Below are 12,099 nucleotides of genomic sequence, written 5' to 3' on the forward strand. Positions count from 1 at the left end.
CATATTTGATGATAGCCCTCGAACCATCTTCTTCCATGTATTCAGTTCTATACGCGTTGCCATGCTTCTCCAGTTTATCTAACATAAGCATATAATCGGGATCATCCTTATGCTCATCAACATCATTGTTTAATCTCAATTCTTCATTTGGCTTCGCCCTACTTTGCTCGGAATATAATTCCAGAAGGCCCATGAAGGTCTTGTCCACGCCGCCTTTTTGCTGCAATTTACGCAATTCATTGCAGGATATCGCATCAAAATCAGTAAATTTCTGTGATACAATTTGCTTATGTTTTTTTAACCATTTCGACCAATTCTTACTTCAGGCCTCTCTTTCCCCCTTAGAAACCTCTCACTATTCTAACATATCAGCAAAATAGTCACAAAACTTGTAATTGGGAAAGTTGAATCATAATCCATAAATGTCATCTACTTCCTAGATTCCAGAATCATAGTATGTTACGGACTCAATTCCCACATTGATTGTGAGACAACTGATGTGGGGTATATAGACTAAATGAATTCTTTCTCCTAACAGGCTAGTCTTTTGGGATGAGTTCTCATGTTTGGTCTGTATCAATTGGCTCTCTCATTGAGAGCCCAAACGGCTCGGAGTGGTGGCCGGGCAACGACCTCGCCGTGACCAACGAGTGCGTTTAGGACAGCTCGGAGTGGTGACCCACTAAATGAGCTCTCTCTGCTAACAGGCTATTCTTTTGGGATGAGTACTAAATGAGCTCTCTCTGCTAACAGGCTAGTCTTTTGGGATTGGGATGAGTTCTCTTGTTTGGTCTGTATGATAGTACGTGTTAAAAATTCAAACTACTTTCTTTTAACAGACTCAATATTGGTGCTACTAATGATGGTTTCATTTAACCCCAAACCCATCAAATTAAGGAAGGAAAAACAAAATCTTTTCAACAAGAAACTGCATTCTTTCACATTACACACAAGTGAACGAAGAAAAGGGCTAAATCTCGAAGTAAAAAACTACAAACATCCATTCTTTACAACTAATGGAGTTAAAAATCAAATCTTGAAACAATAGAGGCATTTATTGAGAAACAATTAGAAGAACAAACACACAAATTTAAGTGCCCATCTCCCAAGAATCATACACATAATTCCATTTAAATATAAAAAATTCTGCAGTTTCTTGAACACCAAACACGCAGTGTGTGTGTGAGAGAGAGAGGCTACATACGAAAGGGCAGCAGTTTGATTGTTTGAAGAAGAAGATGACGTTCGTTTGAACATTGAATCGTTTCCCTGTAAATTGTCACTAGGGCATGAGGGAGTAATCATGATCACTTCCACCTACCAAAATTAAGGTAGTACAGATTCGTTATTTCTATTTTTATTTTTCCTTATTTGAAAAATATGAATACCATTAAAGTACTACATTAATAGACATAAAAATATGTTACTCCCCAAAATTTTGTACACTGAAATTAAGAAATGGTGTTAAATAATTAGCATAAATAAAGCGGATCATGTCGCGATCACAACTCAATAGTACTAGTAAGCGTATCTATTTCGTAACAAAAATAATCTCATCAATCATGAACTCATCATAAAAGAAATAATTAACTCGAGGGAATAGTCTCGAAGGCGAATGGGTACAAAGTCAAGTCATAATCAGAGTATTGAAACCAAATTCATAGTTATCCAAGAACAACATTTAAATGCAGCGGAAGGTTTCAAGACAAAATAGTATGTATGAAGACATACTACTTTGGGCTATCTAACTACATATTAACGACATCTTCCCAACACCTTCGTCGCCTCAATCACGTTCAACCTGCATGTTAGAAAAGAAACATGCAGGGCTGAGTACTTGATATACTCAGTGAGCACAGTGCCAAAAACAGTTCTATTTAATTTGTCAGCCATAGTTGAGTGAACACGGGGTTTTTATTTAAAAAAGTCCGAGTCACTAAATTCCACTCATTTGGTAAAATTGATTGCACAATCACATAAATACATAAATACCATATCTGAACATATGTGGACCGGGAATGTGGCCACATTCCACGACGGTCACTGGACCGGTCAACTCGAAAGTTAGCTCACGATCCCCATATGTGTACACCAGTCCGAGTAGGGTTTGCGGCCCTACTGAGATCCGAATTCCATTTAACATGTTTGGCATAGCCAAACAGATAGGTAATCATAAAACAAAACATGACATGACAACATATTTAAAAATATATTTACATTTTCATACAAAATCACATTTTGAAAAGAAAGCCCATCTCAAAGCTTAATTCCTTAGTTGAAAGTCCCTCGACCTGATCTCACTTGACGTGCGACGACGTCCCTTTAGAAAATAAAGTACTTTAATTAGGCTTAAGAACTAACTACTTAACATGTATGCATTCCTAAGTGGGTGATCATTTTTATTTCTCTTTTCCTTATCCATAGGAAAGTCCTTAAGTATTAACTAAATCAAGCGATTTAATTTATTTGGGGATCTGCAAAATTATTCGAGCATTAGTTAAATTCCAGAAATTTAAACTTAATATCACGAAATTTAATAGCGGCTACCCATTATTTAATCGACAAAACATTAGGAGAGCCTATAAATTTAATTAGATGTTTTTGTCATACTAGTATTTTTAATTGGCAGCCCACTCCATGATTAAATCTCTATTCGGCAGTCCATTTCTCCAACTAATTCCTAGCCCAAAATGTCTTCAACCAGCCAACCCAAATGATTTATTATTCTTTTCTTCCCCAAAACTCCTTCAGGCCCAAGCAAAAAGGAAAGAAAGAACAAGGCCCAAATAAAAAATAATGAACTAGGCCCAATTAAAGAAAAACAAAACAAAAAAGAAAGAAACCCACCTCCCACCAAATCGTCGGCCCCTCTCTCTCACTCTTCTTCACCAAACAAATCCCCAAATTGAGAATTTACCAAACCCTAGCCCCTCTCCCTCCTTCCTCGGCGCACTTCGCCGCTGCACGGCCGCCATGGACCGCCGTCTCCGACGCCTTCTCTCTCCCTACCTTTCTCCGATTCTTCCCCTCGGCGTCTCGCGTTGGGTGCGGCATGCTAATGCGAAGCCGGTGCTGCCTCCGTCTCCAACCGACGCCGCGGCTGTGTAGCCGCCTCCGTCGAGCTAGACTCGGAGTTGGGCAAACCCCGCCGACGCCTCCGTCTGCCGCCTCCCTTGCCGTCTCGGCGCCATCGAAGCTGAGACGGGGGCGTCGCCCTAACGGTGGAACCGCCGTCACTAGCGCCTGTTTTCCCTTCTTCTCCGGCGAGACCGTCGCACCTCACCGTTGTCGTTGGCCCTCCGTTTCCAGATGCTCGACGAGTAGCCGCCGATGTCCAGCGGGGAGCCATCCTTCCTCCGCGTCGCCCTTGTCGATGTTGCTGTCCGGGCGTGATTCGAGGCGCGCCACCACCGCTGCTGTGCGTGCGCGGCGGCTGACTGTCGCTGTTGTGCATGCACAGGCAGCGGCTTCGCCGCCTCTCCTCCGCGACTCGCCATTCTCCGACAGGTAAGGTAGGCCAATTTTATATTATATAGATTTGAAGACTTTGAGTAATTATCTTACTTAATGGTGTAATTTAGGACTCTAGTATGTTGCGTTGTGTTTTGGTGTTGCATAACAGAAATGTACTAAAGCTGTAAATTCCTTATCCTAAGCATGATGTTCACAACGAGGCAGAGGGGCCGAACTAAGGGTTTGGGCCTGAAGAAAAGCTGACTAAGGGTTTGGGCCTGAGGAGGAAGCCCAAGAATGCAACTATTTAGAATTATAATTTCTTAAGCTCTTGGTCCATGCTTGTGTATTTTGTGATAGCATCCATAATTCCTTTTTCTTAAATTCATAAACCCACATGTAATTATGTAAGTTAAAGGGTAGTTTGGGATGTAGTCGAACATTCTAGTTCGGGAATGAACTCGTTATATTCTTCCTCGACGTTTGTTATGTTTCATAAATATAGGTAATTGTTTAAGTACGATCGGTGCCTTCCTTATTTTTGCTTCGTGAAACATCACCACTTAAGTATTAGTAAAAAAATAACGAGTTCTTTATATTTCAACACAAGGAAAGTGACATGTTCAGAAGAACTCTTAAACTTAAGCAATAAAAGGAGCGGTCATTACAGACCACCTACTCTTAAAATGGTGCACCATTCCTACTCCACACCCACAACAAAATAAAATAATCTAACAATTTTAATAAGTGATGGTGGGACCATTTTATTTTGTTGTGAGTGTGGAATAGGAATGATGCACCATTTTCGGAGTACGTGATCCACTTCGAGAAAGCAGGTGACATAAAATCTATGACCATAAAAATAAGAGTGAACTACAAAAATAGTCCCTGGACTTTAAAAATACCACCATGCATCCCTAGGCTTATGGTTTATTTCGAAATTGATCCTTTTGACTATTTTCCACCCTAAAATGCCCTTTTGGGCTGTTGGGCAATTTTGTCTTTTCACATTTTTAACTTTTTCAATCTGATATTATTTCATTGAAGTTCTAAATCTGATATTATTTCAAAATTATCTTTTCCTTCCCTTTTTTCATCCTTCACTTTGTCTTTATTTCAATATTAGATTTAATTAAAATTAAATTTAAAATTTAGAATTTAAATACTAATGAATTATTTTTAATTAAAATTATTAATTTATGCATTCTATTATATAAGAGTTTTGTGTGAGTTGGCTGCATAGTTTTATTTCTATAATCTTATAAGATTTTTGAAAATAAAACATAAAATTATGGAGTTTAATTTGTCATAAGTGTCTCGTCTGTGTAAAAAACGTCTTTTGGTGATGTTCAAATCGACGTTGTATAATTATATACTAATAAGTACTATCTTTTTTCATGTTGTTTTCCTTCTTTTATTTTAATAACATCACTAATTAAAGACGTTAGTTTTGTATAGATAATTGAAAATATTTGATATTTTATAATTTGTAATTTTGTCTTAAATTTTATGAAACGAACTAAAATTCGATCAAATATTTTGATTTAAGTAGCTATAAATTTTTTAGCACTAAAGGTAAAAATTGACATCAATACCTATGTCACGACCGCCCATACTAGGGGTACTACAAACAAGGCGATCGTGACCAAGGGACGACAAAAACGACAACATACAAGGATAACAGTTTATGAAAGCTTAATTAGCTTAAAGGAAAAACATTTTTGGTTCATTAAAAGCTTATACAACAAATTTTTAGATTAAATAACTTAATGTTATAAATTTATTATTAATTAGCAACGACTTATGACAAAAGGATTTTTCAAAAAAAAAACAGCGGAGAAAATAAAAAAAAACAATTAACTTCCAAAAGAAAACATTGGGTTTAGTTCACGAAAAATATATAAAAAAGTGGACTACATATTGCACTAACTTTTTAAACCCATAATTTTTTACATGTCTTAAAACTCATGCCCACACCAAATCTGACTCCTATTGTGGGACGGAGCAAGTTGTTTTATAATAACATATGAGTAGTAATGAGTCAGTGGAATATGAGGTCCACTACAAAAAATAGTAAAAAGTGAAATGTGACAAATTTTGTGGGACGGACGGAAATGAAAAAATATAACAAACTTTCTAGGACGAAGGGAGTAGTATGTAATCCCTCTGTCGCTCCATAATAGATGTCACAATTTTCTTTTTAATTTGTTCCACAAAATATATCACATTTCCATTTTAAAAAAAAGTTACCTATTATCTTAATATGAATATAATTTTTTTCTCTACTTAATACATAAAATAATATCTTCTAAAATCGCGTTTAATTAACCAAATATATCATCTATTACAAGGCTGAGGAGGAAGTAATACATTTATAAATTTGACCATAATTGTAGTATTTTGAAGAATGGATGTACACCGTATATTTTAATTTGTCACAATATACTATTCCGTATATTAATCTTTGAAAATTCAAGGCATGGTAGGTACTATAGCTACATAGTTCGTGCGTCTGACAGCGGCAATAATAAGACCAAGACTTGTCGTAAAAAGAAGTTTAACTTTTTGCGTATAAAAAAATCAGATCCAAATCCTGAGGTAGCTTTTTTCTTAAAGACTGTGCCAATTTAGTGTTTTCGGACGTACAATACTTATATTTTTTTTTCCAAAAAGCTGTATAGTTACATAAATATAGGATATAGTAGCAACAATAAAATATATTTGTATATATGTATAGATGAGGGAGAAGAGTAAAAATGCATTGATATAAGCAATTGATAATTGAAAAAAGAGAGTATAGTATATATGGAAAAAGAGTCAAACAGAGACAGAAGCCAAGAAAGGACCAAATAAATAAAACCAAAAAGAGAAAAGGTGGTAGTGATGATGCCGTTGAAAGCAAAATGTCAAACACTAGGTTGCGTATTCTAGGTAAATGAGTTTTGGACAGCTTCGCTTATTTCCCTTTTCCCATCACATTTTACACCACCCACCTGCTTCTTCTGCATGTCACGTCCTCTCTCTTTACCTGCTCCCCTCTCCTATTTCCACTCTCAATCACAATTATTTCATTCTTTTCTGGTATTTGGATTATTCTACTATACGAAAATTTTTAAATTAACTGAGGTTAGATATGTTTCCATCTACTTTTTAATATAATTAGGGAATGCTTCAATAGTGACAGTTGTTGTCGTTTTTTTTAAGTTTTACTAGTATTATTAGTTGTTGGTGTTTGAAAATTTCTGTTTTATCGATACTTTTCTTCAAAAAGAATGTACTTTCAATTTCTAAACTGATTAATACTCAGTACATTGTTGAAATACTTCTTCCGTTCCATTTTAGCAATCCCAGTTTTCCATTTTAAACCGCCCACATTAGTAGTCTCAGTTAGAATCTTCTATAAATACAATAGGTAGTGGCGGACACGGTAAGGAGTGGTGAGGGGCTTAAGCCCTTCCCAAAAAGTTTTTTTTTTTTTTTTTTTTGTTTTTCTTCTTCTAAAATTTTAAAAAAATTTCAAAACTTATCAATAGCCCCTCCTAAGATTCTACCACAGAAGAGTAAATTGCCAAATGTTCATGACAAGAAGGGGCTGAAAAAATTGGAAAATTGGAAATTGCAGAAGTAAAAATGGTCGTCGTATCTCTCGGGAAGAAGACAACCAAAAAGTTGAGTAACAATATAATAATATTATTATTAAAAATAGTTGCGGGTACATAAGGGCATCAGTAACCCCGTCCCCATTTCCGACCCCAAGTCCCCTCCACGTCATCATTCCTCTACAGTTGCGGCCCAGGCCACAACTGCTGTAACCCTGCAGGTTGCGGCCCGGGCCGCAACTAATAAATGAGACTATTCACAACTCCAACCTATTTTGAAAGTAAAATAAAAAAACGCTGTAAATTTATAACACGGAAAATTTAATTTCATCGAATACTGCAAAATTACAACATATAAATTTTCAAACTGAAAATAAAATACATGAAAACATAACGTCAATGCTGGAAAACGTTGTTGCGAGTCCAAATTTCTTCGATTAGATCGGCTTGGAGGCGAGTGTGTTGTTCCTCTTGGCGCATCGCAGCTGAACGAGCCATGACATTGCGGATGTCGTGAGGAAGGCCCTGCACGGGCGGCTCGGTGACAACGTAGTTACTCCCGGTGCTGGCGAGCGGATCGTCGCTCCACAAAGTGACGTTATCTTGTTCGTCCTCAACGATCATGTTATGCATTATGATACATGCATACATTGTGTCGGCGATGTTTGACCGCTGCCAACCACGGGCCGCTCCCTTCACGATAGCCCACCGCGCTTGGAGGACTCCGAATGCACGCTCGACATCTTTTCGAGCCGCCTCTAGCCTTTGGGCAAACATTGCCCTCCGATCGGTTGTCGGAGCTGTGATAGTCTTCACGAACACGGGCCATCGAGGGTAGATCCCGTCTGCCAGATAGTACCCCATACTATACCGACGGTGGTTGGCCGTGAACTCTACGTTCGGTGCTCGCCCAGCACACAAGTCGTTGAACAATGGAGACTCGTTCAACACATTGAGGTCGTTGTTGGACCCCGCGACACCAAAGTAGGCATGCCAGATCCACAATCTGCAATCGGCAACGGCCTCCAACACAATCGTGGGATGTGTGCCCTTGTGCCCGCTAGTGTATTGTCCTCTCCAAGCCGTTGGACAATTCTTCCACTGCCAGTGCATACAGTCGATGCTTCCAAGCATCCCCGGGAAGCCGTGGGCCCGCTCGTGCATGTCGACCAACTTGCTAACGTCGTCGGTCGTTGGCTTTCTCAAGTACGTATCCTTGAATGCTTCGACGACTGCCCGACAGAATCATTAAAAACTAAAATAGTACTATATTGAATATTTCAAAATGTGACGTGACACTTTAAGTTAAATAGACACCGTATATATTTTAAATTTATACTCCATGTAGTAATTTTTGTTAATGTGAATATTTTTATTTAGAAATTACTATGATCTTTTAATTTATATAGTTTAATATATTGGAAATGTGCTTAAAACAAACCATTTCTTCATTATTTTAACATAACAATTTTTTTGACAGTTCACTTTAATTGTATATTATTTTATTTAAAAAAATCACATTAAAAATTAGAATTTGTAGCTTAAATTTATACTCCATCACATTCTAGTTAACACATTATTAGTAACATCATTATTTCTGTTTTAATTTTTCTCTACTCAATTCATATAGAAAAATTATATAAAATCTTATACCAAATAAAAAGTGTTTCACTTAAAGTCGGAAGGAGTATAAGATTAGTGATTTATTAATTTTTTTTGCCTATTTGATTTTTATCTTGTTATAGGTCCAGTGCAGCTATTATTTAAACAAAATACTCACTCTATTGGTGAAATAATATCACATTTTGATACTCCGCAACTTATAGCCTGATTCACTATATTCACTATAACGTGGACGCGGCTATAGCCGCGAGCGGGGCGATGGCGGGCGGAAGCGGGGCGGCTTATAGTGGGAAGGGTGTCCGCCGCGGGGGTGGACGCGGCGGGTGAGGGGAGGGACGGTGGACGCGGAATCGCCGCGTGCGGGGCGAGGACGCGGCTGAGGGTGGCAGAGAGAGAAGGAGTGGGGAAATAGCCGCGGCTGTCTATTGCAGTAGCCGCGGCTGACGCGGCGGCGCGGCGGTTCGAGAAGGGGGGCGGCGGTGGGAGGGGGCTGTCCGCCCCCTATAGTGGACACCCTTATGGAGCCCCTGCCAAAAACAATTCCTGCGTCCGCCACTGAGTCAATAGGTCTTACATTCCACCAACTCCACTCCATTCACTTTTTATTATAAACTAGTATATAAAAATGAGATTCACATTCCACTATCTTTTTTATACCAACTCTTCTTTACATTTCTTAAACACCGCGCACAACTCAATTGAGACTGCTAAAGTGGGACGAAGAGAGTATATGATACGACCATGGATACCTTGCATCGAAAGCTTCGTTCAAGACGTGAACAATGGATAGATTAAGACATGATAAGAGGGAAAATCCATGATAAGGAGCTACTCCCCCCGTCCCCGATTAATTGTCACTTTTTGACTAGGTACGGGTTTTAAGAAATGTAAAGAAAAGTTGGTTGAAAAAGTTAGTGGAATGTGGGACCCACTTTTTTATATTGGTTTTATAATAAAATGTTAGTGAAGTAGGTTAGTGGAATGTGAGACCTACTTACCATTTATGGTAAAAATGAAGTGTGACAATTATTGAGGGACGGACCAAAATGGAAAAGAGTGACAATTAATCGGGGACGGGGGGAATAAGATGCAACTATGTCATGAATTCCAAACGCTCTATTAAGACCATTAGTGTATTCAGTTTCGAAAGAGTTTCACGTGGATATCTTGCACACCTCAATTGGAGTGAGAAAGATAAAGTTGTGACTGTTTTACGAAGATTGCGCAGTTTAGAATTTCTACTCGGATGGGCAGACTTTGGCAACCAAACTCGACCCAGACGGTCAAAGTTTCTGACCTCTTAAAGGGCATAAACTTCTACTCGTACGGGTAGAACTTTCACCAAAGTGATCTGGACGAGTCATATGCGCCGGAAACCCCATATTTTTGGGACCTTTTACATTATTTCTCTTCCGTGGTATAAATAGGCATTGCTGCTTATTTTTCTAGGCTTAGACTTTGATGAATGATATCGTATACTCATTTGTGAGCTTTTGTCCTGAGGAGAATTTATCCAACTCCTAACTTGTTAGGTTGCTTGTTTAGTTCTTGGAGATCTATCAAGTAGAGATATGCATCAATGACTTGTGTATCCACGAGTAGTAGAGTCATAGAATGATTTACCTTGGTGAAAATTGTCTACGGTTGTCATTCATCATTTTGAAGGGGGTCTTAAGGTCCTAAGTTGGATCTCTCCTCATGTACATTTTCTTTAATTTCTTAACCTCGTTTCTCAAAGGATGTGCCTTAGAGTGTCCACAGTGGGATGGTTGCGGCGAGGGAGGAAGAGCTGCATTCGCGGCGAGGTCGGGGCGGAGGCGGCTGTGGATGGAGCGGCGCCGCGACGGCTTATTGCGAGCCTCCAACCGCTGCGGCGGCCGCCGTTCCCATTTTTTATTTTATTAATTAATAATGTGATAAACAATGTGATTTTATTTTGTGGCTGTGATGACGTGGCGGACAAGTTTTTGTGGTTGTGATGTCGTGGCGGACAAGTTTTTTGTGGCTGTGGCTGTGGCTGTTCTGCCTTATTGTGGACACTCTTATTACGCTTGTGAGCTAAATCCCACTTAGAAGAATTCTATATGCTTCAAAAATTGGAAGTCTCACGCGTGCTAAGAGGTGTAACGAGCAAGACGATTCCTTTGTTGTTTGGCATGACAACATGATATCTATTTAACCCACCCCGAGAAATAGGGCTGGTGTAAAATATATACTATAGTACTTGAATAGATTAAACATTATACTCTAGTTACTTAGTGTTCATGTTGTGTCCTGTAGTAAATCGATTCAATCTTACCACTGAATGTTGATCGGGAATATTGACCTCCGGTTATGTGTTCACATCAAAAGGTGAAGGTATAAATTGGAGGAGTGAGAAGTAGTACTGCATCGTGCACCTCACCATGAGCTTGAAACGTGGTTCTTGAGTATGCTAAGATTATTATTCTCTCTCTCCCACTATAAGTGAGGCACTATTTTGGACACAAGATTTAAGAAAATGATGTTTGGTGAGTTAAGTGGAGAAGAATAAAGTAGAGAGTGAAGAGAGAATATAATTGAAAAGACAATAAAATAAAATAAAATAAAGGTGTTATTTCTTGCTAAAAGGAAACAACTCACTTATAGTGAAACGACCCAAAAAAGATTATGACTGACTTATAATGAAACGGAGGGAGTAGGAAACCACGAGCCTAAAAGGCCAGTAAGCACATAGACATGATGTATTATTTCATTAAGGATAAGTGCTCATATGAGACATTAGGGTTACCAAGATTGCATCAACGAACAACTATGACATATCATTTCACAAAAAGCCTAACGGGCAAGAAGTTTTAAAACATCACGTGTCTGAATGGATTGAGAGTTCGATGCATCATGGAACAAGATATGCTTTTAGTGTATATGGAATAGTTTGACAGTTGTGTATACCTGAAACCATGTTTTAAGTAGGGGTGGGAAAAATACCGAAATACTGCACTTACCATACCGAAAACCTACCGATAATACTGATTTTTTGGTATACGACAATTTTCGTTACGGTACGATACCGTACCAAAATCTTTCGGTACGGTAATAGTATCAATTTTCCTATACCGCAGTATGTACCTTAGATTTAGTATAACGGATCCTTGGGACATACCGAAAAATTGGTATTTGTTAAAATATTATATATATATAGGGTAGTGTTAAACTCCTTTTCTCCCCTTAGATTTAAGTTCCTTCTTAATCTGGACCGTTATATCTCATTCATCAACGGTCCAGATGATCTGCATTATTACACTATAATGGTGCATTATTAGTCGGTGTGCATTATTCAACTGAAAATCTGCATTATTACACTATAACGGTGCATTATTAGTCGGTGTGCATTATTTAACTGAAAATCTGCATTATTAAATGACACGTGGCATCAATCTAACCG

General features: G+C 38.4%; 2 long non-coding RNA genes across 3 annotated transcripts; one reads left to right on the forward strand and one right to left on the reverse strand.

Annotated features, from left to right (window-relative positions):
* Positions 1 to 1,565: 1,565 nt before the first annotated feature.
* Positions 1,566 to 2,937, reverse strand: LOC121795672. Its single transcript, XR_006049600.1, has 2 exons — positions 2,848 to 2,937; positions 1,566 to 1,801 (listed from the first exon to the last, which is right to left on the reverse strand). It is a non-coding gene; the product is annotated as an uncharacterized LOC121795672 (long non-coding RNA).
* A 433-nt stretch (positions 2,938 to 3,370) lies between these two features.
* On the forward strand, positions 3,371 to 3,933 carry LOC121797342. 2 transcript variants are annotated; one of them, XR_006049824.1, is made up of 2 exons: positions 3,371 to 3,507; positions 3,623 to 3,933. It is a non-coding gene; the product is annotated as an uncharacterized LOC121797342 (long non-coding RNA). The 2 variants fall into 2 exon arrangements; XR_006049825.1 differs by having other exon boundaries at positions 3,409 to 3,512.
* Positions 3,934 to 12,099: the final 8,166 nt, after the last annotated feature.

This window comes from Salvia splendens, chromosome 3 (genome assembly GCF_004379255.2).
Source record: "Salvia splendens isolate huo1 chromosome 3, SspV2, whole genome shotgun sequence".
Lineage (NCBI taxonomy): Eukaryota > Viridiplantae > Streptophyta > Magnoliopsida > Lamiales > Lamiaceae > Salvia > Salvia splendens.